This window comes from Marmota monax, unplaced genomic scaffold, assembly GCF_021218885.2.
Source record: "Marmota monax isolate L192 unplaced genomic scaffold, Marmota_monax_Labrador192_F-V1.1 WCK01_AAM20220418_F8-fsc00041, whole genome shotgun sequence".
Lineage (NCBI taxonomy): Eukaryota > Metazoa > Chordata > Mammalia > Rodentia > Sciuridae > Marmota > Marmota monax.
The window spans coordinates 11,799,996-11,825,291 of NW_026695238.1; positions in this window are offsets into that span (position 1 = coordinate 11,799,996).

Genomic DNA, 25,296 nt, shown 5'->3' on the forward strand with positions numbered 1-25,296 from the left:
GGGTCCTTAGGCCACTGTTAAAGCAATTTCTACTTTGGCATCACTTTCTTAAGTATTTAAAAAGGTTTTCCCATTAGCAATTTGTACAGTTATCTTCTTATGATCTTGAAAGCTTGGGCAGCTGCATCAATATAACCTTCAAAGCCATTTCTCTTTGGAAATGAATGTCAAGGATTAGTAAAAGTGGGGCAAAAGATAAAAATAGAGGAAGCAAGGGTGAGAATAGACAGACAATAAATAAAAATATAGTTGTAAGGCTCCATTTAAGTATAAAATCTTTTTTTTTTGTACCAGAAAGTTAACATAGGAGTTATTACTTAGCCACTAAGCCACACCCCCAGCCGTTTTTTATTTTTTATTATTATTTTTTTTATTTTACACAGGCTCTCACTAAGTTGCTGAGAGTCTCACTAAATTGCTGAGGTTGTCCTTGCACTTGTGACCTTCCTACCTCAGCCTCCAAAGCCACTGGGATAAAGTGTTCTTAAAGGTAAAATTCTTTAACAACCAAGTCTGTAATGCAGGTTTAGGTCATGCATGGAGACCAAGGATTGGACCATTCTGTACATTTTTCAGCCAGAGCCTGAATATTATTGAATTATGATGAAAGAAGGATAAATAGAACACTTGTTTCTGTTAGTTTTTCAACACACACAAACATACAACCTATGAAGAGAGCCTGTGTTCATCTCTTATGTTGAAGGAGATGTGAGAAGTGGAAATTTCTGGTAATAACACACTCTGCTGAATGCAGAACAGAACAGGGGAGCTGACTGAGGAAGGGCAGGATCTTTCAAACATTTTTGCTCGTGCATGAATGGGAGAAATGTATTTGACATTGTATTGCACATATGACTCAGTGAGACCTGCCCCCCTCCTCACACATACACACATGACAGAATGACAGAAACAAAAATTTACAGAGTGATGTTCAGCCCTACATTATGTGACCCAGGCTTGCATTTATTGTTCTTATCTATTTACTTTTTATAAAATATAATGTGGATCATCCACATTGTATGATCATCAACATTGGATATAGCCCTGCCATAGTCAGCTTTTTTTGTAGCTGTGATCACAAGACCTGACAAGAACAACAAAGAGAGGAAAAGTTTATTTGGGACTCACATTTTCAGAGGTCTCAGTCTATAGCTCATTGACTCCTTTGCTTTGGGCCAAGGTAAGGCAGAACATCATGGTGACAAGGTGTGGTGGAAGAAAGCAGGTCAGAACATGGCAACCAGGAAGCAATGAGCCTCTGCTCACCAAAATATAAACCCCAAAGGCACATCCCCAGGGACACACCTCCTCCAGCCATAGTTACCACCCAGTTAATCCCTGTCAGGAGATGAATGCACTGATTAGGTTAAGGCTCTCCTAACCCAATCATCTCACCTCTAAATTTGCTTGCATTTTCTTACACATGAGCTTTTGGGGGACTCCTCATGTCCAAACCATAACACACTTTGAGAAATGCTGATCAAAAGACTCATGAACAAGGAAATATGTCTGAGAATTATAATGTGTCTGCTCTGCCTTCTGCCCTCTTCCTCAGAAGTGAAGTTTTGCTATTTGGGAAAGGATGGGATTAGGATGGGGAATTAGGATAAGAAGTCATTTGGATGCTCAGCTTCTCTGTGTTCAGAGAAGTCCAAATCTTTCCTCATTGATCCTTTAACAACCTGATGCTGGTCATCACCACCATCTACTGTTTTAAAGACCATTGGTGCCTGGTGTGTGTCACACACTTCTTCTAAGAACAAATCTGAGGACTATTTTTTTTTTCTACTTTTTGATAATTTCTTTTTTCTTTTCTAATAAAAACACTTTATAAAGGAGAATATCTTAGAAATATTCTCAATGAATTCAGCAGAATGCACCTTTGTTGTTAGGTGCTCAGAATGTTTCTAATTGATAGAAACAGACTTACCTTAATTGTAACTAATATTCAGGGTTTAGTGCAATATTCTGGGGAGAGAGCTACTCAAATAAAGAAACTTTAAAGAACAGTATTTGTTCCCATGTTTTCACAAAGTAGCTTTTAAAATGCCTGAGCTATAATATATACTACCAGTCCATTAATTGCTAACATCTTATTCTATACTGGAAAACAAAAATCTATCATTGGCTTTTGCTGACAAGAAAGAAAAGCACACTGATAGTTTCTAGACACTTGCTAAGTATTGGAAACTTTGTTATTGTTGTTGTTGTTTCTTCTTTTTTTCTCTAATAGTGGGTCCAGTCACCAGCCAGGATAAAACCATTGTTGATTTGATTTCATTGATGTAGTCAGAAAATCCATCTACATGATTATCAAGGTTCCCTGTAATATCCAGACTCTTATCAAAAGCACCCTTTCTCACCTCTATTACTGCTCCAACTTTCGGTCTGGCTCCTCTATGCCAGGTGTATTCTGTTATTTAGTTTACTTACTATTCCTGTCCAGGTATATTCTTCACAGCTTCTAATTGATGTCCCCAAACTTTCTAACTCCACGTACTGTGACATTGTGACATACTATCTTTGTATGTGGAAGATCTTTCATAATGCAGAGTATTAGAGCTTACCTATTCTTCAGGGATCAACTGAAATGTTATTATTCATTCAATAATTTGTACATTCTGCCATATGAATTTATTATACACATATTATATGTGATTGACTCTGTTAGGGCCCGGGTATGGACAGACAGACAGACAGACAGACACACACACACACACACACACACACACACAAGAAAGGACTCCTGACTGCCTTGCTTCTTGCTGTCCACTGGGGGAGCAGGGCATCAAGGTGCCAATGCATTTCAACCTGGTAACAGCCGTGTTGAGGGAAGTACAGGGTGGTTTTCTGGGTTTTCATAAGGGGAACATTTATAACTAATTTATTGGAATCCGGGGAGTCTTTGGAATAAATAACATTCAGGCTCAAATCGAGATAGGTGAAAAATAGAAGGGGACAGAAGATAGGAATCAGAAAGCATGTGTGACCAATCTGAAGTTGAAAGTCAAGCACAGCAATTTCAAGGAAGTAAAGGCAAGGTGGTCGGTGATTTTAGATTTTGGCATGCTGGATTTCTGGTATCTGTGGGACAGCCAAAAGTAGAGGTCTTGCGCACAGTAGGATAGAGGGACCTGAGTATCAAAGGAGAAGCAGGAGCCTCTGTTGTGGATGTTGTGAGTCTGCATCGTTACATGATAGCTGAAACCATGGAAGGAGTGGCATTCATAGAGGCTGAGGAGAAGACTGGAATCACCCCTGGGAAACACACAACTTCAATAGGAAAAAGTGGGATCCCTCATATAATTACACAGAACAACCAGAAGTTTATGGAAAAACCAAAGTGTGCATTGCCACAGAGGCAGTGTGAAAAAACATACTATAAAAAAGGTTTAAGGGAGCAATGCTCCCAAGCAATCAAGCCAGGTGAGGAGTGTGAGAGGTGCTGATTTATAAGATTCCCATAGGTACTGGTGTGCCCGGGAAGGTCCTCATTTATACTATAAGGGTGTCATCATGAGTAGCCCATCTTTCATTCTCCTATTTTTCCCGTTTTAGATGACAAGTGATTGAACTATCATTGGTATAATTTGTAGTGCTAAGTAATCTAAAAACTATCAGGCCATAGACTGAGAATTAAGTTATAGAAATTAAAATAGAAACACAGTTAACACAGTTCTTTGGATTGGTGGTGGCCCCCAAAGGGAGAGATTAGCTGAGAAGGTAATGGAGAAGAGGGAGGGTGAGATTAAGGACCATGTTTGAATGTTGCTGGGAAGTAAAGTATATTCAAAGAAAATGTGATGACTAGAAAAAACTTTCACAGAAGGCAGGAAAAGGTAGAGTTGAAAACACAAGAGACAAGCATTAGACAACACTTCAATTTAGCCTACTTACTCAAAAGCCTCCTTGATTCCTCCTTGGGAATCCTTCCAGTTTAACAAGAACAGCAGCACATCCTCATTGCATGTTTATTTGTAAAGAAATCACCCTTATGTTCTCACCAGTATGAATGTTGTTACAGAATTTCAATGGAATATGTCAAATTAGGACATAACAATATATTTGGACTTTGTATACCAGGAGTGGATAGAATTCTGAACCTAGTGAAAAATACTTGGGCTTCAATCCCAATTTAGTACCTTTCAGTGGTGTGACCTTGGAAAACCGACTTACCCTTAAACTCTATTTATCTATAAAACAGGGATGCTGTGGCCTGCTCTGCTGAATGTAGACAGCTTCTGTAAGAATTAGGTCAACAAGGCACGTGAACACACATCTAATCAAATGCAGATTATGAACCATCAGAAGCACTGGGGCTGTCTCTGTGAGCCATGAGATGCACATGACTCATGAAAGTGGGTTCATGCTGATGCAAGAGAGAGGAATCATGAATGGAGCAGAAAATAGGAAGAGTAATCTAGAGTCAGATGTCAATCAAATAGAACTCAACTCATAAACTGCATTCATCAATCAAGGTTTGAGCACTTTCTGTTTTGTTTTGTTTTATTGGTTTGGGGGAATGTCTCCCACACACTCTCCATCAAACACATATACATTTCACAATCAAATTCCTAGGATATATCCTGGAATTAAAAAAAAAAATACAGAAAGAAAGAAAAAAACAGCCAGCTTAATATCTGCATCAGCAATATCTAAGAGTTATACACAGTGAAACTTAAATCGCATTTTGTTCAATAACTTTCACTATATTTCCCAAGGCAGGGAAAATATAGAAGTTTACACCTAAGTTATAGCCTTTTCCCCCCATTAATTCTGAGATGACCAAAACTGCAATGCCAGTGTCCAAGTAATTCAAGAAATTAGAGTTTTACTCTAGGCTATCATTAGACATTTGACTATTTTCAAGCTAATCTACTTAATTTTGTTCTAGGGAATAATAAAGTTTTAGCTTTCCATCTTGAGTCATGTCACCCTGCCCAGGGTGTCCCTCCTCCCAGTGACTCCATCTGATAGTTGCAGATGAGCACATTTCCAGCCATGTTTTGCAAAGATATGTCTGGAAGTGAGCTCACTTTGAATCTCTGCTTTTGCAATTTAAAAGAGGCCATTAACATGTTTTAGCAATGGGACACTGTCCAAGATCTGCTTCTCCCACTGTCCTTCTCTGCAAAGACCCACAAGGGTGGCAGTGCAGGCCAGGCCAAGAGAACTCTCCATCCCTGGTTCAATGAAATACCAAGAAATACAGGAGCCAAACTTACAATAATTAGGGGGCTTATTATTCTGGGAGGTTTTATCCAGACTTGCTGCTTTTCCCACTATTGCAATTTAAATGACAGTGAAATATTCAGAAAACAGATGCAGTCTGCGGAACAGTCATGCCCTTTTCTCTGTGGCATTCCTTCTCCTCTCGTGTGCTCAGGACAAAGGCTTGCTCCATGGTCCAGTTGGAGAATGGAAATTATTCTAGTTCAATGATGGTCATTCTGCTCTTTTGCCAGTAGGAATGTTTGCCAGTAGTCAGTACAGAAATAGGAATATGATATAAGTCCCAGTCAATACAATAGGGAAGAGAATATACTCCAAGTCTTCTGAAAAAGGTTTTTTAAATTATTATCCAATGATATTCAAATAAGAGCCATATCAATATCTATATCTTTATCTCTGATAAATATGTTTGACTTTTGGGTTGTCTTTAAAGTCGTTTTGTTTGTTTGAGATTTTTTGCTTTTTTTGTTTGTTTGTTTTTGTGTTTTGATTTGGCCATATGGGGCATGCTGGAGGATGATGGCCAAAATGATTATGTACTAGAGTGGTTATGTAGCAGAGCAGACATTTAAGAAGGTCTCAGGTCTTTCCTTAGGACCTCAGGTCATTATATAATTAAAATTTCCAGCTTACTTCAAATCCCCTTCTCCCACCTCAATCTCCAGTATGTTTGCATTTATTTTTTCCATTTGTTTGTTGACAGAATCTTACTTGCTGTGTTGCCCAGGCTGGTCTTCAACTCTTGGCTTAAATGATCCTCCTGCCTCACTCAGCCTCCCTAATAGCTGAGACTGCAAGTGTGTACCACCTCACCCAGTCAACGTGGTCTCTTGATCTACATGAAACATTAGGGTTTCTTAACTCAAATCTTATTTTGTTCTGATAATAGCTTACAATCAATGATTAAATAAATTGTCCTATTTTTGAAAACCCTTTTTAAAATTATTTACAACTATTTTCCATAGATTATATATATATATATATATACATATATATATATATATATATATATATAGAGAGAGAGAGAGAGAGAGAGAGAGAGAGAGAATCTTCTATATACTTATTAATTTAAAACTTCTCCTGAGGCTTAAAATCGCCATCGTTTGTTTTTTGTATGAACTTAACCTACCATCTCTTCTTATTTCTGCTATAAACTAATTTTCCAGTAATTTTTCATGTGTCAACCTTTTTCTTGGCCTTTTTTCTTTTATCAGAGCCTTCCCCCAGGCCCCATGACATAATTGCTCTCACTAGCACTGTTAGTAGAGAGTGATCATTTTCCTTGGTTTGTATTTCATGTTGTAGTCACATACATGCACGTGCGTGTGCGCGCACACACACACACACACACACACTGTATGAGTTAAAGAACATAACATTTTGAGTAAGAGAACAAGAGAATGCTGCTGCTCTTCGCACTCTCCACAACAGCCATGAGCATCTTTTTCTGGAAGTCTATCCAATCCAGCTGAACCAGTCTCCTTTGAGTGCCCATGTTTATGTCCAGGATTCCATGACACTCCTGTAGTGCTTTAAAGATTCAGCATCAAGCTCCTCGTTCACATACCTGCATCAACACAGGTGCCTCTAACTTGAATTTTAACTTGAATATGAGAGTATCATATTTGAATTTCAAGTTAGTCACTCTGGAGGCTGATTTTAAAATGGATTTGAAGGAGACGCATCTGGTGTCCAGGAGGCCCTTTGGGAAACTGTGACAGTAATCCAGAAATACTCAATGAGTGTTTAAATTGAAAGGAATATCAGTCATGGAAAGAGGAGACAGAATCAAGAAATGCCTTAGTAATAAAATCACTGAGGGTTGGTCTCTGATGAGATGCAGAAAGTGAAAAAGGCAAAATCACAAATGCTCCCTAGGCTTCTAGCCTGAGAGAGGGGCAGTAATGCCCCAGGGAGAAGAGAGCGCAATACAGGAGCAGGATCAGCTAGTGTTACCTGCGCACTCCCCACTACTGAGATTCACACACGTCTGTGAAGTCACACTTCAACGTGGCTTTCATGTTACTTTCATTTCATCCCCACAAGAAACCAAGGAGAAATTTTATTATTTTCATTGTCAAGAGAAAAACAGGTGGTATAAAAATGTTAAATATCTTACATAAGTCACATATTTGGGAAATGATGGAGCAAGAATTTATCCTCAGGCACTCTAGCTTCAGAACCTACACTTGGACTTTAAGGAGGGATTTTGGAGATGTGGGAAGGGGAGGAGTGTTTAATGAGAATTCTCTTTCAGAGAGGCTGGGCTTCTGGTACCTGTGTCAGAACCCAGATTTCCTTCAGCAAGGAGTTAGGTAAGAACATCGTAGAGCAGCTGATACCATCCAGTAAACTATGGAGAGTGAGAATGGGAGGCTGAAGCAGAACTCTGAGGAGCAACAGCATTGCGGAGATGGATGATGGTCAGAATGAGAACATGGGAAAAGAAAGAAAAGTTTCCGATGAAACTTGAGAGCCATTGGGTCTGGCAGGTTTATTAGTATAAGCACTGAAAAGCCTCCATTCACTTTTTGTTTTAATTAGCTTTTAAATTGCTATAACCAAAGACCTGACAAAAACATAGAAGAAGAAATGTTTACCTTGGCTCATGGTTTCAGAGATTCAGTTCATGGTTGGTGACTCCATTGCTCTGGAACCAAAGTCAGGCAGAACATCATGGTGGAAGGCAGAGGAAAGAAACTCAAGACAGAGCAACCAGGGAGCAGAGAGAATTCTGCTCACCAGAAACAAAATAGAAAACCCAAAGGCCCACCCCCAGTAAGCTACCACCCCAGCTACATAGTTAATCCATATCAGTGATTAATCCACTGATTAGATTACACCTCTTATCATTTAATCACTTCACCTCTGAAAATTCCTGCATTGTCTCACACATGATTTGGAAACAACACCTCATATCTAAACCATAACGCTTTCCAATATGAGAACAAAAATTAAGTGCCCCAAATATGATAGGGTGGGATGGGATTAGAAGCCAGGTGGCAATGGGTTTAGAAATAAATGAGAACAGCTAAGCAGTGAGAGAAATTTAATTAATTTTGAAGAAGTTTGGATGAGGAGAGGAGAGTGATTTGATGCAGACTCAAGGGAACTTTATTACTCTTAGTGACTGTTTAGGGTGAGAGCATATTAAATAGGCTGTTGCAAAATTGCCTATGTAGTTGGTTATGGAGGGGACCTCCCTCTACTTCCAGAAAAGCAAGAACCCAGAGGCAAAATTAGGCTTCCCTACAAACATTTTTCTATGTCTGCTCCTATTTTTTATTTTCTCACATCAATAAGAGAAAGCTTAGCAAACAAAAGGCAGTTTTTCCCTATCTTTATAAATTCAAATCCCTCATAGCTGACCTTGATTCTGACCCTGCCTTCAGAACTACTAATTACCCCTGCTAATTACCCTGCTGTCTACTTCAAGCACACCTTCTCCATGAACACCTTCCTCTTGGTCAATGAGAGGGTCCAAGAGCTCCCTCTCTTTCCTATTTTCCCATTCAGTTTCCAAATACCTGGGTCCTATTGTCCTGCCAACCTCTGAGGGAGATTCTTCTATGGCAACAGGCACTTTTCTTTTCTTTCCAGCTCACTCATTCTGCAAGGTTTTGGGTCTTATAACACTAGTAAATTACTCTCAAATGACCCATTGTTCTTTTCTCCACATCTGGCGGATTGCATCCTGTACTTCTGAAAGTCCTTTATTTTATTAATAACAGTTGACTTTCCAATGTTTTTTGTCCCACTTCCGATTGTAAATTTTTCACCACTCCTGGTGGTAATAACATTGACTAAACCTTCCTGGGTACTTATTATGCCCTACAGACTCGCCCATGATATAACATTAAACCCTTAGTTTGCATACTTGCTTATAAAGTAGATGCTATTGCCATCCCCATTTTGGCATTGAGAATCCCATTGGTTAACTGATTCAAGAGTACATAGCTAGGTGAGTGATAAATACAAAATTTAAAACCATATAGTCTGTTACACATCCTTTGCCCTAGTCCCTAATTCCTGAAACCTTGCAGCAATCCATCCCAGTATCATGTATAGGGTGGCCATATCTGATGCTTTCCCGGGACTTTCCATGTCTGGACTGCCATTGCTATGGCAGTAATTATTCAATCACCCCCTTTCATACTAAAGCATGCCCCCATTTGGATGACAAATTCCATGGTCACACTAATGTTTTGTCTCTGCCATCTCCAAGGGGCCAATTGTCTGTTCCTGGCATATAACACTCATAACTAGTAGACATTGCAGCAAGATGTTAAGCTTGGTTTCCTTGTTCCCACGTGGGAACCCAGGTTTGGGTAGATGTTAATTTTCTCAATTAAAGCTAGATATACATTTAGTGACTAAAACTATAAGGATAAAACCATTGGTGTGTCTGGCTCTGAAACTTCTCTGTGGTTTTCCATCTTTGCATTTTAATCATTCTGGAACCTTCTTTTGGATGTCTCAAATAACACCTTTTCTTCTACTGTAGGTGATAGTTACGTGCTTTTTGACCCATTTGCAATGGATAAGCTCTCCACCCTCAATTCATTTTTATATTCCTAAGGGCCCACGGCATCATTTTGTCTGCATAGGGCCCTAAGTAACTATGTTTTAAAAATTTTGATTCTGTAGTCTATTATTCACTTTTATCTCAGGTACTGAATTTAACTCCTATAGTTTTCTGGTTTTCTTAGAGATGGGCTTCTCTTGTATTCATGCCACGCACTGCTCTGTGCTCTGATATAGTCAGACACAGTCTGCTGAACACAATTTCCACCCGATGATTAGAAAATGCAGTCCAATCAAAAGCACATCTGCCCCAACATCCTCTGTTATAATTTGTTAGCACTTGGTGCCACCTTCCGCATTGTGAAAGCACCGACCCTGTCCCGCCAACCAAGCTGCAAAGACTGATGATTTTTTTTTCCCCTTGGCAAAGGAGATGTGTTTCAGTTTTTATGTTCACATACTGGGAGTGGATTAAAAACAATATTTTTTGATCCTCTATGTCTGATGCTCAGGATTACAGGACTTTAAATGAGTACATAATTTTAAGTTCAATGGTGGTTACAGAATAAAGTCACTGATATCTGGACACCACCACAGACCAATCATATCAGAATCATCTCTGGGCACTGGTGACTTATTAGGCTCTCTCAGGTAATTCTAATATGCAACCTGATTGAGAGATACCAAGTTAAAAGGAATTCGCCTGTCCCCTTTAAGAGTTCTGAAAACATTCTGACAGAATTAACCCAATAAGAGAATCTGAAAATATGCCAAAGAAACCATCCTAGCATTATGGCCCAAATCTGCAGATGTGTATTATTGCTACTTACCCAGGACATCCATTCTTATTCCATAAGCAACAGCTTCTTTGTTTCCTCATTTGATAAAGATTGTCTTTTTCTCATGCCAGACCACTGGCCACCTCTAAAGTGAAAATGCATTACCTCTTGAGGTTGCCCTCAAACTCACACTGGCCTCGGGCAGCTGTGCTCGTACTGGGCGACCAGAGCCTTCCTGAGTTGCCTTTGGGAACACTTTTCCACTCAGTTCTGTTTCCATTTCCAATAGACTTCATGCTTCAAGTCCTTCCTCATCCAAATCTGAGTGCAGAGGACACTCGCTGGACATTGGAAGCCATCCCCTAAAAATGATTCCCAATGGATCAGTGAACCGCAGCTATTAAAATACCTGGAACTATGTGGATTCTCCAATGTGGATGCCCTCAATCTAAAAACACCCTCTGTTTCATGACATTTCAGAGTTTGGCAGAAGTGAACTGAGAGATCTCTCAGGTTGGGCAGAGCATTTGTGAGGGGGGCCTAAAGATGTGCAGCCCAGACAGATGGACAGCCAGCCTTTCCATGGAGTTTGATTGTTATCTACTCTCATCTCTTCATAGTTTCCTTTTCTAATTTCACAGATTCTCAAAAGAAAAAAAAAAGGAAAAAATCTCTTCTAATTTTCTGTACCGTTGTTTTATGGAAGAGGAATTTTGTTTTTAGGAATTTTTTTATAACTTAGATGATTATAAATTGGAGATTGTCTGTCTGTTCTAGACTTTGTAACACGTCTCTTCTTCCCCACATAGGTATATAGAAAAAAAATCTGCCAGGCTATAAGTGACAATCTGAGGAATTACAAGTATCCAACAAAATTAAGGGACACCTCATGTCCTCCCTCCAAAAACAGACAGGTGAAGCTGGGAGGTGGGGCAAACCTGCTGCTTGCTCTGCCCTTTCTAGCTGCACGACTAAGGGTGAGTTTCCCTAATTCCTCTCTGAGCCTTTTGCTTTTTGACATTGAGAAATACCAGTGTCTCCCTGTCAGATTCTTGTTAAGACAGAATTGGGTAATATGTAAAAGTGGACTCCATGGGAAGGTTCTGTGGGAGTGGGCTCCCTCCTTCCCTGTAGCTCCAGACCCAAGCATAAGGAGTGATGAGGTGTGGCCATCACACCTTCATCAAAATGGCACCGCAGGATATCATGACTCTCATTGTCATTGCAGTTTGCAGACAGGAAGATACCTCTTGTATTTCATTTAGCAAATTTTTATAGCATAATTTGGTCTGGGAATGTCTGCAGAACACTGTAGAAAAATTAAGTGCCTTCACACAGATTGCTAGCATCATTCCTTAGGAGGGATTGAGAGGAAATGCTAGAGCTGAAGTCCCCTCTTGGTTAATAGCTGAAGAGCCCAGGCTGGGCTTCCTTGCCTGCTACACAGCCAGAACTCTCGGCAAGCCTTGGATTGTTTTCCACCTTGTCACTCAAGCTGGACCACTCCCTGGTATGTGAAGGTCTATATTTCCCGTGATGACCTTGACTGAAGTGTCTACAAATAACCTAAGTGGCTTATATTTTATTGGCCCGGGAACCTGAACTGTCATGACCCAGTAATCTCATTTCTGCCATGCAATGCTGGGTTTGCTGGCCCCGCAGAATGAGACTCGCATTTGGGCAGAATTATAAAAATTACCGTCACGTTCCTCAGGGGGCTTACTCCCAATTATGCACGCCTTCTGGTGCCATCATTGAGTTCACCTTCCAGAGCATGTTCAGCTAAGCATGATAATTATGTCTGTGTTCTAAAAATGGAATACGAGAAAGTCTTAAAGATCCATATTTCATATTAACATCCAATTACATCTGGGGTGGGTTTTTGTCTGCTTAAAAAGAACTGGCGATGAAGGTTAATGATTTAATTAAGTCCACTGCCCACCCCGGCAGCAGCCTACTCTTACTCCGAACACTGAGGCTCCCAGAGCTGGCAACAGACACAGGACAGAGGCCATCCACAGATTTTTCAGCTGATGACAGTTTTATTATTGCATCTTGAACTATTGTCATCAGCTCAGTGAGTTGCCGGAGAAAGTTCTTCTGATCATTAATGCTCAAGTTCACCTATGCTGGTTAAGAATAGGATTACAGATGATCCATAAGGGAATCAAAACTCTTCTCTTTGACAGGAATAAAGGTCTCGGTCTGTGCAGTGCTATGCTTTAATGTAGCAGACCAGAATTCTAGGACAGTTTGCAGCCCAAGTTATACTGCAGAAGTATTCAAATGCCAACTCTGTTTTCTCCCTGGTACACAGTGGTGCAGGCACTTGGTCCACGTCTGATGAGTGAATGGCAGAAAACAACCTGAATATGAATCCTAGTCCTGCCGCTGGTCCCCATGCAGTCATCTGCCAGTTCACTCACTCATTGGCTCCATTCCTCCATCCAACATTTTGCTGAAATTCCTCTCATTATTAAGCAAAGATACTTGGGATACATTAGTGAAAATGGGTATTGATCTCTATTTTCATTGAGCCCACTTTTTAGAGGAGGAGAAAGCTATCGGGAACATAATATGTGAATTACATAGTTTGAGAGAAGATGAGAAAACCTAGTGAAAAGTCAGAAAATGAATGGATGAGAAGATCAGGGATGGCAGCAGAGGGGAAAGATGGGCAGAATGCAATTTCTTTTTTTCTCTTTTTTTGGTTCTGGGGATTGAACTCACGGGGCACTGGACCACTAAGCCACATCCCCTGCCCTATTTTGTATTTCATTTAAAGACAGGGTCTCACTGAGTTGCTTAGGACCTCACTAAATTGCTGAGGCTGGCTTTGAACTCGTGATCTTCTGTCTCAGCCTCCTGAGCCACTGGGATTATAGGTGTGTGCCTAGCTGGCAGGTTGCAATTTTGTAACAGGAGGGTGTGCTGAACATCCCTAAGATGGTTCCCTGTGAGCAGAGACACAGGAGGTATTTGGTTTAGCCAGCATCCAGGGAGGAGCTCTTGGGGCATCCTAATCCCAAAGCCAAAGAGCAGCCCAGGTAACCATGAACTAGGCAGGAGGAGACAAGTCCTAGGAGTGACAGCAGCCAGTTCACATGAGGCCTCAGAGCCACCGTGAGAACTGTAATGCTTATTGACTGAAAGAGGAGTCACTGTATCCTTTAGCAAAAGAATAAGACCTAACTTAAGGTTTGCAAGACTCTCTCTGGCAACCTGAGCAGACTGGACCAGGGGCACAGGAATGAGAAGCAGGGTAGGTACTTAAACTCTTCAAGACTCAGGTTGCTACTGAGCTCAGACATAGGAGGTTGTTCTTGAGGACTCCTGCCTTCCTTCAAGGATGTGCTGATCCTGTGGCATCTACTGCCGTCCATCACAGTGGTCACTGTTTGGCAGCGGCATCATAGCTAGTTTTCTCTGAATGCCTTCTATAACTTTTAGAAAATTGCTAAGAAATAAAATCCTGAATGCCCCCAGATTTCTGTTGGGTCTGGTTAATAACACTTACTCTGAGCAGTGCCACCATTAGTGCCACCGTGTGCCCAGCTTTCAGATCCCTGGGTTTCTTGAGGAGGTCCCACAGCACTCTCCATCCAGTTCCTTAGCTAGTATCCAGGGTGGACAGGTGGGCTTTGCCCCACAGGATCTCCCACCCTTCCACCACCAGTGAGACCCCACCTGCCACACAAGGTGAGGTTTCCCTTCCCCACATCACCTCACCCAGGCAGTCTCACTCACCTCCTTCCTCAGGCCACGGTTGCACTTTCACCTGTGCATGTGCTACTGGCTGACAGCCACACTGTGTGCTCTTCTCCATGCAGTCCCCAAGCCCAGAGCAAAGCATCATTAAGAGCTGGTTGGACCACATGACTGTGCAGATAAGCCACAGTGTCCTCTATTAATTGCAAATTACATCTACCTTGTAAAATGGTCCTTTCAACATGAAACACGCTTTTCACCCTTTATATATGGGAATGAAGGATCCAAAGTATTATAACTGAGAAGTTTTTTGTCTGAACTTAGAATTCCCAAGGTTTGCTTTGTTTATCAGTGATTTAGTATAGTGTTAAGTACGTAGAAATCTCAGGGCTGAGATATCATTTAGGAATTCTGGGTAACTGTCATACAGCAATCTTTATTATTTGCAGGCAATTGCTAAGAAATAAAATCCAGAGGCATGACTTATAGCTCCAAATATCCCAGAAGACAGAAATTTGTGGATTCCTTAACTATGATAGCACAGAAATTCTGAGGTAAAATTTCCATAAAGAATGTATTATGTCTCATCTTTCCTAAATAACATTGCCTCTGGTTTCTGAGTTATACAAAAAACACATTAGTAAAATATTTCATAAATGCATATCATCATTTTGTCCCACCTAAACTTAAATGACTGTTCTATATGCACTTTGAAGATAATTTCTTCTAGTAGAATAGCTTGAACTATGAAATTGCCGTAAGAACTATGAAATTGCCGTAAGAACTATGAACTTCCATCTAATAAGAATAATTCTGACATTATGATACAAATTAAGAACATTCTAAGAAGCATTATGTAATCCATGGGTTATAACTTAGCTCAGGCTTCTCTACTCTCACATTAGCGTCCCTAATGGCCACAATCAGTGTGTGTTGATACAGAACTTTAATAGTATTAGATATCTGGTTCTTGTGATGTTCCTATCAGATGATAAAATCCATGAAGCCTGAGAATTGTGTCTCTAATTTTGTTAGTTTATTTTGCTTTCCACAGCAGTAATGGGTTACACAGAAGAGAAATGGTAAGAATTTTGTCTTTTTTTTTTTTTTTGCCTCAACTCATCTGGGGACTGGGGGGGGCGGTGGGGCTGGAGCTTTCTTAGCATCTGTGTGTGAGCAGCTTGCTTCCCATTGCAACGTTCCCCAGAGATCTGGCATTTGGCAGGCAGGAAAGCCTTATTAAAGCTTCACCCTACCTGTTGCATTAATCTGTATTTTCTTTGAGTCTCTTTGCTCCCCATCCAAGTGACCTTCAGGGGACACAAATTCGTTCAAGTTCAAATGAATGTTATCACTAAATTTTTAAAAATCAATAATGTGTATTAATAGTCCTAACAGTCTATTAATAAAGCTATGATTCACCTAAAATAGTTTCCAATGTTATTGAACAAATCCATTTGGTAGTTTCTTTCAGTGTTAGCTTCAATCAACTTGTCTTATTGCCCGATGGATCGCTATTTCTTCATCACAGCCTATAAGCAGAGGGGGGAAATGTAATCCATTTCCAACTGAGGAATTCAGGTAGGTAAAGTCCATTTCCAAGGTCAGGTTTCAGTACTGTGTCCACATGAACAATAAGAGGAAGGAAAAAAGCAAAGAAGAAAAGGGCTGTGGTCTTCTGGTTTACAGGAATACTTGGAGGGGGACATGAATATTGGATGAATGCGATAAAAGTTTTAGAAGGTGTTTGCATAATTATTAAAACAGAGCTGTGTAGGATTCTGATTTATGAAATGGAAATATGTATTTTGGCCCATCCAGGAGAAATCCTTCCAGAAGCAGATGGTGATATAACAAAAGAAGAGCAATGCTGTGCATGTGACAGTGGTGTGACCTTTATGAGGAGGATAAAGGGCTCCAAGTGGTGATTACAGATGAGTTACTCCTGAGCCTGGGATTTTCAAGAGGAATCTGATTTCTGAATCTTGACACGCCAGAGGAAAAAAAAAAAAACTATCTGTTCCTATTATTGGGAAGTAAGTGAATTTCAAACTGAAAAACAATCTGTGACTTCAAAGAGAAAGAGCTGACAGCAAAATATTTGAATTAATTACAGAAATACAGAGTTGTTCATTGGTGGGTTCTTCAGGCAAATTTCAGAACATCTGTGCTTGTTTCCACGGAGATGGGGCTGGCTTATTTTGTTGTTAATCTACCATATGGGCATGAAAGAAAGAAGAGCAAGCTACCTGATGGAAAACTAAATGTAGACATTCCAGACAGTCTCTGAGAGGTTATGCCCTCCCAGCCAAGGGGACATTGGCTATTGTTGGAATACTAACGCCCTTCTTAGAAATGATACCAGAGGACATTAGTTCTCATACCCACTAGATGAGGTGCTCAGGTTTGAAGAATTACAAAAAAAAAAAAAAAAAAAAAAAAAAAAATTAAGACTGTTCATTTCAATTTTTTTTTAAATAATAATGACTCTTCTAAGGAAAGGAGACCAGAATCTAAACACCTCTTAAAGACTCATGTGCCCTGGTTTGGTCTTCTTATTGAGCTTTCCATAGTTTTTCTCATGGACACATCCTCTTATTTTTCTTACACTTCCTCCTAAAGCAGAGATGTCCTTTCATATAATGGGTTATGATTTTCCACCTAAATTTCTATCAGGGTGGAAAAGATAAATGAGAAGTAGTTTAGTATCCTGATCTGCCATGTGCTTGTTAGCTTTTCCATCTTCTGTCCCCATCTCTCCTTGCACTCGTTATGGCTCTTTAACTTTGGATAGTTCTGTTTTCAGTTATTTAGGAAACTTCCACACTCTTTTGCAAAAAAAAAAAAAAAAAAAACGGTACTAATTGCATTGGGGGGCTGGGGTTGTAGCTCAGTGGTAGAGTGCTTGCCTAGCACGTGCAAGGCCCTGGGTTTGATACTCAGCACCACATATAAATAAATAAATAAATAAAATAAAGGTATTGTGTCCAACTACAACTAAAAAACAAATTTTTAAAAAAATTTTATTTTTTTCTGCAATAGTGGGGTTTGAACCCAGGGCCTCACATAGGCTAGGCAAGTGCTCTACCCTGCTAATCTATATTCTTCCAGTGGTATGCAAGTGTTCCCTTTTGTCCATGCTCTCCTGACACTTGTTATACTTTGACTTTTTCATACAGTCATGATAACAGGCATGAAGTGATAGCTGATTGTGGTTTTAGTTTATATTTCCCTGATGATGAGTGATATTAAGCATACTTTAATTTATTGGTGCCTATTTGTATGTCCTCTTTGGAAGAGTGTCAGTTCAGGTCCTTTGATTGGGTAATTGGGATTTTTTTGGCTTTTTTGTGAGATGATGATGATGATGATAATTACTGATACTGTTATTATTGAATTCCACTAGTTTGTTATGTATTTTTGATATTAACCCTCACTGGATATATGTTTTGCAAATATTTTGTTCTATTTCATAGATTGCCTTTTTAATTTTTTATTGATAATTGTACAGAAGCTTTTCAGTTTGTAAAAGTTCCATTTGATTATTTTTTCTTTTGTTACCTATGCTTTTGTGATCAAATATAAAAAGCTTTTCCAAGACTGGAGTCAAAAACTTCACCCCCATGTTTTCTTCTAGAATTTTTGTTGTTTCAAGTCCTCCATTTAAGTAATTAACCCATTTTGAATTCATTTTGGGGTGTGGGATAAAGGTCCAATTTCATTTTTTGCATATGTATATCCGGTTTCCTCAGTGCCTTCTATTTAATGTTCTAGCCTTCCCCATTGTATACTCAGAGCCTTTGTTGAAAATTAAGGGATGCTATGTGTGTGGGTGGTTTTCTAGACGGATTTTATTGGTCTGTATCAATGCAGTCAAGACCTTTTCCTACAGAACATTCAGAGCTGAAGGGGATGGAACACTAACTACTATGGTTTGGCACACTCATTCAAATTTCAATTTATTCCTGAACTTGATGGTCTCCTTGCTAGGCTAGCAAGCCTACATTCCTGTAAGATCTACTATTTCAAGCAGAAAAAATATTATGAATTCAGAGTGTCCCATGAGATAAGTGGGTATCTACAAGGGCTGAGCACTTTTGGGTTGTCTAATATGTGTTAGCAACAAAACGATGATACCAAATTCATTTCAGAAACACTCCTGAAATGCCAATATTTATAAAAATTTAGTAATTTGATACTGTGCTGTTAGAGAAACAGATGGAAGTTTTTGAAAAATGAAATTTATCTCAAAGTGGTATTTAATATAAAGCAATATGTGAATGATGAATGGCTTTTAAGTGGTTATCCTCAAATTGATTCCTTTTCAAACAACATGCAGTTAAGAAAACATACTAAGAGGGGGGAGGTCATAGTATGTATAATAAGACATCATATATATTAAACCTTCTGAAGTAGATATTATTAGCTTATTTTTTATATGGCCAATTGGTTTACAAAATATTCACAAATTTATTCAAGGAATTGTTATATGAAATCAGTGTTAAATTCCTGTCTGGCTCACCAGGATGCAAGATCCATGGGGCAGGAATCACATCACTCCTGTCCACAACTCTTTGCCTCAGTACATACTTTATGTGAGTAGACACCCAATGAATATTTTATTGAGTGATAAAGTAATTGGATCAATTTCCATAACCTTTTATAACCACATGGTACCAGGAGCTATGTTTCCTTTTAAACTAGAAAACTTGGTAGAATTGTTGATCTTAATTGTCAGGAAAGTCTAGAACATTTCCATTAATTTGTTGTTTAGATATTTGCTTTTCATATTTCAAATATATGGGATCAGCTCAGTGAATGACACAGGAAGGTAACAGAAGATAAAGTAAGAAGTGCAAAGGTAAAGTATTCCAAACTGACACCAATTTTCTGTTAAATTCCCAGCTCTAAAGATTGATGGGGAAAAGGAAATTGGTCAAAAGAAATATTTATAGAATTGATAGATTTTTAATGTCTCAGCCATGGGAACCTGCTATATATTGTGCCAATAAATCATGGTGAAGATTTTCTTGAAGGGTCATGGTGGCATAATTCAATAAATAAATCAGAAGACTGAGTATCAGGAAATTTGGTTGTGTCCTAGTTGTCAACTCACTAGATTAAAAATATTTATGTTTTATGAATGATGATGTCATTTTCCAACTACATATTAGCTCAACTAATAGGAAAAGATGAAACAGCATAGGAGAAAGTGACTTCTTTTTTACTTACAATATGCCAGGGATAATAACACTGAAATAAATGGACATTTTCATCTTCTAAGTAATTCCGAGGTATGTATTATCTTTATCCTCATTTCCTAAAGAGAAAATAGACACAGCAAGGAGAAGTTTGCATAAATAGGTGCAACTGGTAGTCCTGGTTTGAACCTCTTCTTCAGGGTTGATGCTGTTAACCTCTACCTTCCACAGCCTTCTAAAGGTGGAAAGGTTGGTCAGAAATTCAGATCAAACTGCTGATGCTATTTCTGCTTTACAGAGCATTGCAATGCACTGAACTTATATTTCACAGAAAAAAAAATGAATCTCAGTAATAGTGAAGAAATGGCTAAAATTCAGATATGCCTTTCTTCACCAAAGCAATAGTTATTTCTCCTGAAACTTAATCTGAAATTTATATAAAAGGGAGTTTATGACAGTATGAAGAAGTTGATGTGTGTTGATCATTATTATTTTTTTCTTTTGCAATGCTGGGGATCAAATCCATCTCCTCATGCATGCTAGGCAAGACCTCCTTCCCCCAGCTGCACTCCACCCCATGCTTTCAATTTTAGTATTTATCAACTGACTCCTTGTTATGAACAAGGAGGAAATAAGTGCACTTTGCTTTTCCTCTTCCCATCTTGGTATTATTATTAGGCTTTATAACCCCTACATTCTCTTTTGTGACCATATTTCCAAAGTTATTTAATCTTGAAGTTATATGTGGAAGTGGCCAATATCCTCCTCACTCTGTTTATATTTTCTGTTCCTAAGTGAGTTACTTTTATGCAAATGTTTTGACAAGAATTTAACAACAAAAAGTACTTTCACTTTTGTTTTGGTTTCTCAAGAGCTCTTTGGCTTTGTTTCCCCTGAATCCTTGCATGTGTGAGAATGTGCCCTGCTCCTTTGTACCTGAAAGAAAGTTTGGCTGGGTATAAAGTTTTGGGTTATACTTTTTCCTCTGATTCCACCCAATACTGCCAGATTTTTTTTTTTAAGTATTAACTCCCGTTTTTCTATGCTGGGTGTGGATAATTCTGAAATAAATCTGATATTTTCTCCTTTTATATGGGAGACTCACTTTTCAGCCCACATGTACATGCCACTCTTGCCCATATTCTGATGTTCAAGAATGTGTTTCATTGTTGACCATTCTGTTTCAATTATTTTTTCTCCAAGACACTGCATTTTCAATCTGCACCTTAACAAACTTATTTTAGGAAAGCTTTTTCTATTATATCTTTCAGCATATTTTTTTCAAGTCCATTGTTCTGTGGGTATATTGGATCCCATAATAATTTCTATCTATGCCTTTGCTCTTTCCTTATTTGGGGTTTGCACAGACAGACCAAGAGCAAAAGGCTTAGTCATACCTCCTTTATTCTCTGTTGCTTTTGTGTGCTTTTTCATCTCTGAAATACTTTTTGCTTTATGCTTTCGTGGCTTTTCTGTGAACATCCAGTTTACTTTTGTGTCGTGGTATTGATTGCCTCTCTCCCTTCAATCCCTGATTCTCTCCTTTGAATTTCTTTAAAAGGAATAGAGGAATACATTGTGTGGCCTGTGATTACTTTCAGACTGAAATACCATTTTGTTTATTTATGTTTTTTTAATGATTAAGTGCCGCTGGCCGGCTGGCTGGGCAAAATAGCTGGGGGGTGAGGAATAACTTGTGTAGCTTGATACAGCAGGAGTGGGAGCCCTTTATTGCAGGACAGGAGCAGTATTTATACATTCCACACAGCTTATCTAATTAGCATAAACTAGATACAACAGTCAACCAATAAGGAATCTCTACACTTAATGGCTCGGTTTTGTTACTTCTCAAACCACTCCCTCTGGAATTTTGCCAGGCACCATCCAGACTTGTTTACGAACTCTAACATTCCCCTGGCAAAATGCCAGGTGTTATTTTGACTTGTCTACAGACTCCAACAATTAAGGCCTCTGTTATGGTTTAGGTGTTAGGTGTCCCTCAAAATCTCATGTGTGAAACAATGCAAGAAAGTTTTAGATTAAAAATGACTGGATTAGATTATGAGAGCCTTAACCTAATCAGTGCATTCATCCCCTGATAGGGATTAACTGGATGCTAACTCTAGGCAGGTAGGGGGTGGCTGAAAGAGGTGGGTCCCAGGAGGTGTGCCTTTGGAGCATATAGTTTGTCCCTGGTGAGTGGAGCTCTCTCTCTGCTTCCTGGTGGCCATGTCCTGAGCTGTTTTCTTCCACCATGCCTTTCTGCCATGATTTTCTGCCTCACCTTGGGCCAAGAGCAACAGAGATGGCCTTCTATGGACTGAGACCTCTGAAACTGTGAGCCAATTCACCTTTTTCTCCTCCACATTGATCTTGTCAAGTCTTTTGGTCACAGCAATGAAAAGCTGACTTAAACAACCACTTTTATGTATACTTTATCTTTTGTTTTTTCCTTTTGCTTACATTTCTTTTCTTGGTGTTTATCTTTCCACCACATACTCTGATTGCTTCTTCCTCCATGTTCCTTCTTTCCTCTGTGAGTACATGTTCCCTCAATTTTCAGCATCCAAGACACAATAAAGTTTGAGGAAATGGCTCTATATGTTCTCTGCTCTTCCTCACCTCACTTCTGAAATCTCTAGTGCTAGATGATTGGGTTGTGATCAAGCAGAAGTGGCTTCATTGGAGTGGATTCTCCTTTAGTTCCATTTCCCCTCCAATTTTGTAATTTCTGAAAGGACACCCTCAGAGACCCACAGTTACTCCCGAGCTCCAAGATGTAACCAAAGTAACTGCAGAGAGAGTAATGGTGACTAGAAAACTTAATTCCATTTCCTGTTCAGGGTCGGAGAACCTGTGTGTATCCTTGAGTATCTCTACCTGTTTTACTGTAGATTTCACATTATTTAAAAGATAGAATCCAAAGAGGCTATGGCTTGGGTATGACCATTCTCTTATTTCATCAAGGATTATTTTTTACCACATTTCATTATTTGTTATTTGGGGTGGTTGTAGGGAGGAGTGAATAAATATATGTTTACTCTTCCATCTTCATTTAGAACTAACTTTGAACTCTGAAGCCAGTTGATCAATTATGCCCACATAAATGTGTGCAAAAGCTTTTAGCATTTTTTTAGTGGTTCTTTATGCCAACTTCCTATTTCCCTTTTCTCCCAATTGCATTTTCCTTGCTAAGCTTTCTAATCATCTATTTGAGGAAACAACCCGCCCCAACATAAGTTTGGTAAAAATAAACCAAGAAATCAACATGCAAATACTGTCCTTAGAAAATATCCTATCAACAATGTCTACTTTAATATAATTAAATCAATGTGACCCCATTCCTGGGATATTTATATTTAGATACATTTCTAATTCTAGATAAAAGGCAATGTCATGTACAAAAGTAATTCCAGGAATCAGACAAAGGTAGAAATCAATGCAGGAAGCCAGGGGTGAGTTCTGGAACCTGGAATTACCCCTGGCCTATATTTCAGGGCAGCCTGACGATTTTTCAATTACCACATATATACAATGAACAAATATTCTCTGTCTTACTTATTTAGTTTTAAACACTTTATGAGAAAAACTGAGATTTGAGCTAGTGCTTTGGCATAATCTTTAATGTACCAAATAAATGTTATGTAGAATAATCATATGCAAATGAGGGTTATTAAGAGTTCCGAAAAGCCCCATATTCTCTTGTATATATTAATATCCTCTGATGAGCATGGGGATACTATCAGATTGCTTAGGAAACCTTTCTCTCATTAAAAGCAAAGCAAATATAATTTTCTTGTAATGTAGGAATTATCAGATTCAGAATTAATAAGGTTAATAATTGCCTACCTAGGCAATTATTATTATATTAGTAATGTAACTCAATTTACTATGATTAAAAGAAAATTTCACAGTATACCTCACTGTAAATATCTGGAGTAGTAAATATTGAACAAAACACACTTCAGTTATGAAAGAAAGGTAAGAAACATAAGCACAAGCCAGATGAGACAGGCTTGGTGGCATAAGACTATAAGCCCAGCTACTTGGGAGGCTGAGACAGAAGGATGGTGGTTTTAAGACCAGCCTGGGCAAAATTTAGTGAGACCCTGTCTCAAAACAAAATCTAGAAAGGGCTGGACATGTAACTCAGTGGTATCTCTCCGTTGAATGCCAAGCACCAAAAAATAAAAATAAAAAAGACAGATGAAAGATAGAATATTCATAAAAGAGGGCTTACTCTTTAAAGAAACATAAATAAACCAAATTGATATTTCATAGTCTCTAAGCACAGACAACATAATGATTTTTTATATTACCTTTGTTTTTCCAATTATAAATGCAACACACATTCAGAGTAAAAAAAATTAAGATAACACATGAAAAAAATATTTTAAAAAAGGGTAAAGTAATTTTTCACCACATAAGCAGTATGTGATCATCATTAAGATACTCAAGTATAAGTGAGAATTTTCTCCATTTTATGCTTTTTTGTTATCAAACACATGGAAACTGGCAAACATACAGAAGGTAATCATCGTTAAATTAGCTATAAACATAAGATCAGTCCATTTTCTAAGAACCGAATTATCACCACACAATGCATTTTTTCTGACATTGATAACCTGAGCCAGGTTTTTAGGTTGTATGCTCTTTCTGCCACAAGAAATATGGTAAAAACCAATGATGAATAGTTTGGAGGAAATCCATGGCATCACACTGTTGAGGTTTAAATGTTTCCTGGCAAATGTGTAAAATAATGTGCAAACATCTGACAAAATTTTGCAACCTTTGAATTGCTTTCAGAGTTGAGATTATTGCATTATGCCTACAGCTAATTTTCCATTTGATATTAAAAGCATGGAAGACATTCTTGTCTTCCACTTCACACAGACCTTTCAACTACTGTTCCATGAGCAGGACATGTGCCTGCGTGTTTGTCACAGAAAGACTTGTGACTTACACATCTAAGAAAGCCTCGTGAAACCTTTGCTAAGGCTATATTACCTTAATAGCCCATTTCACTCAGGCTCATTCCACACAGATACTAATCCCCTCATCCAATCCCCAAGGTATATGTGCAAAAGTTACCATTTGCAATTTCCACTAAAATTGGAAGCATAATATAAGCCCCTTCAAAGAAATGATAAGGAAGTTGTACTGAGAGCCCTCACTAGGAACCTTGGGATGTCATTTTTGAGTCTTTCACATTAAGCATGTAGAAATACATTAACATTAATGTGATAGAAAGTACTCATATGCCACCCGTTGATTCATTCAGAACATTCTGAATTAAACTCCACCAGCCCTGGCAGCCCCTGCTTCAGAAAAGACAGGGGCTTCAGAGGGAGAAGTCTTGCTGCCTGGCTCCCTGGGCCTTTCTGAGACCAGAAGTCACAGACTGGTCATCAGACACCATCTGCTAGTTCCAACGCCCTCTGGCTCCCCTGCCTTTGATCTGAGGTGAGTGCTTCCTGGAGGCAGCAGGTTCATTATGGGACACTGTGGTTTCTCCCTCGTTACAGAAGGTAATCATCGTTAAATTAGCTATAAAATGTTCACCCAGCATGCCTTTCTGGTTTGCAGCAAAACAACTCAATCAAGAGAGCTTAACCAGTAATTTTATATGACTAAGTATATGATGAAACTCACTTTTATCTTTTTAAATAACATTTTAATTTTGGAATAGGTTTGAATTTATAGAAAATAAAGAGATGGTATAGAGACCTCCCAAACACCATTTAACACAGTTTGGCCTATTATTAGCATTTTACATTTGTGACAAGTAATGAACCAATATCAGTATATTATTATTGAATTTTTCAGATTTCCTTAGTTCCCTGTAGACTGTG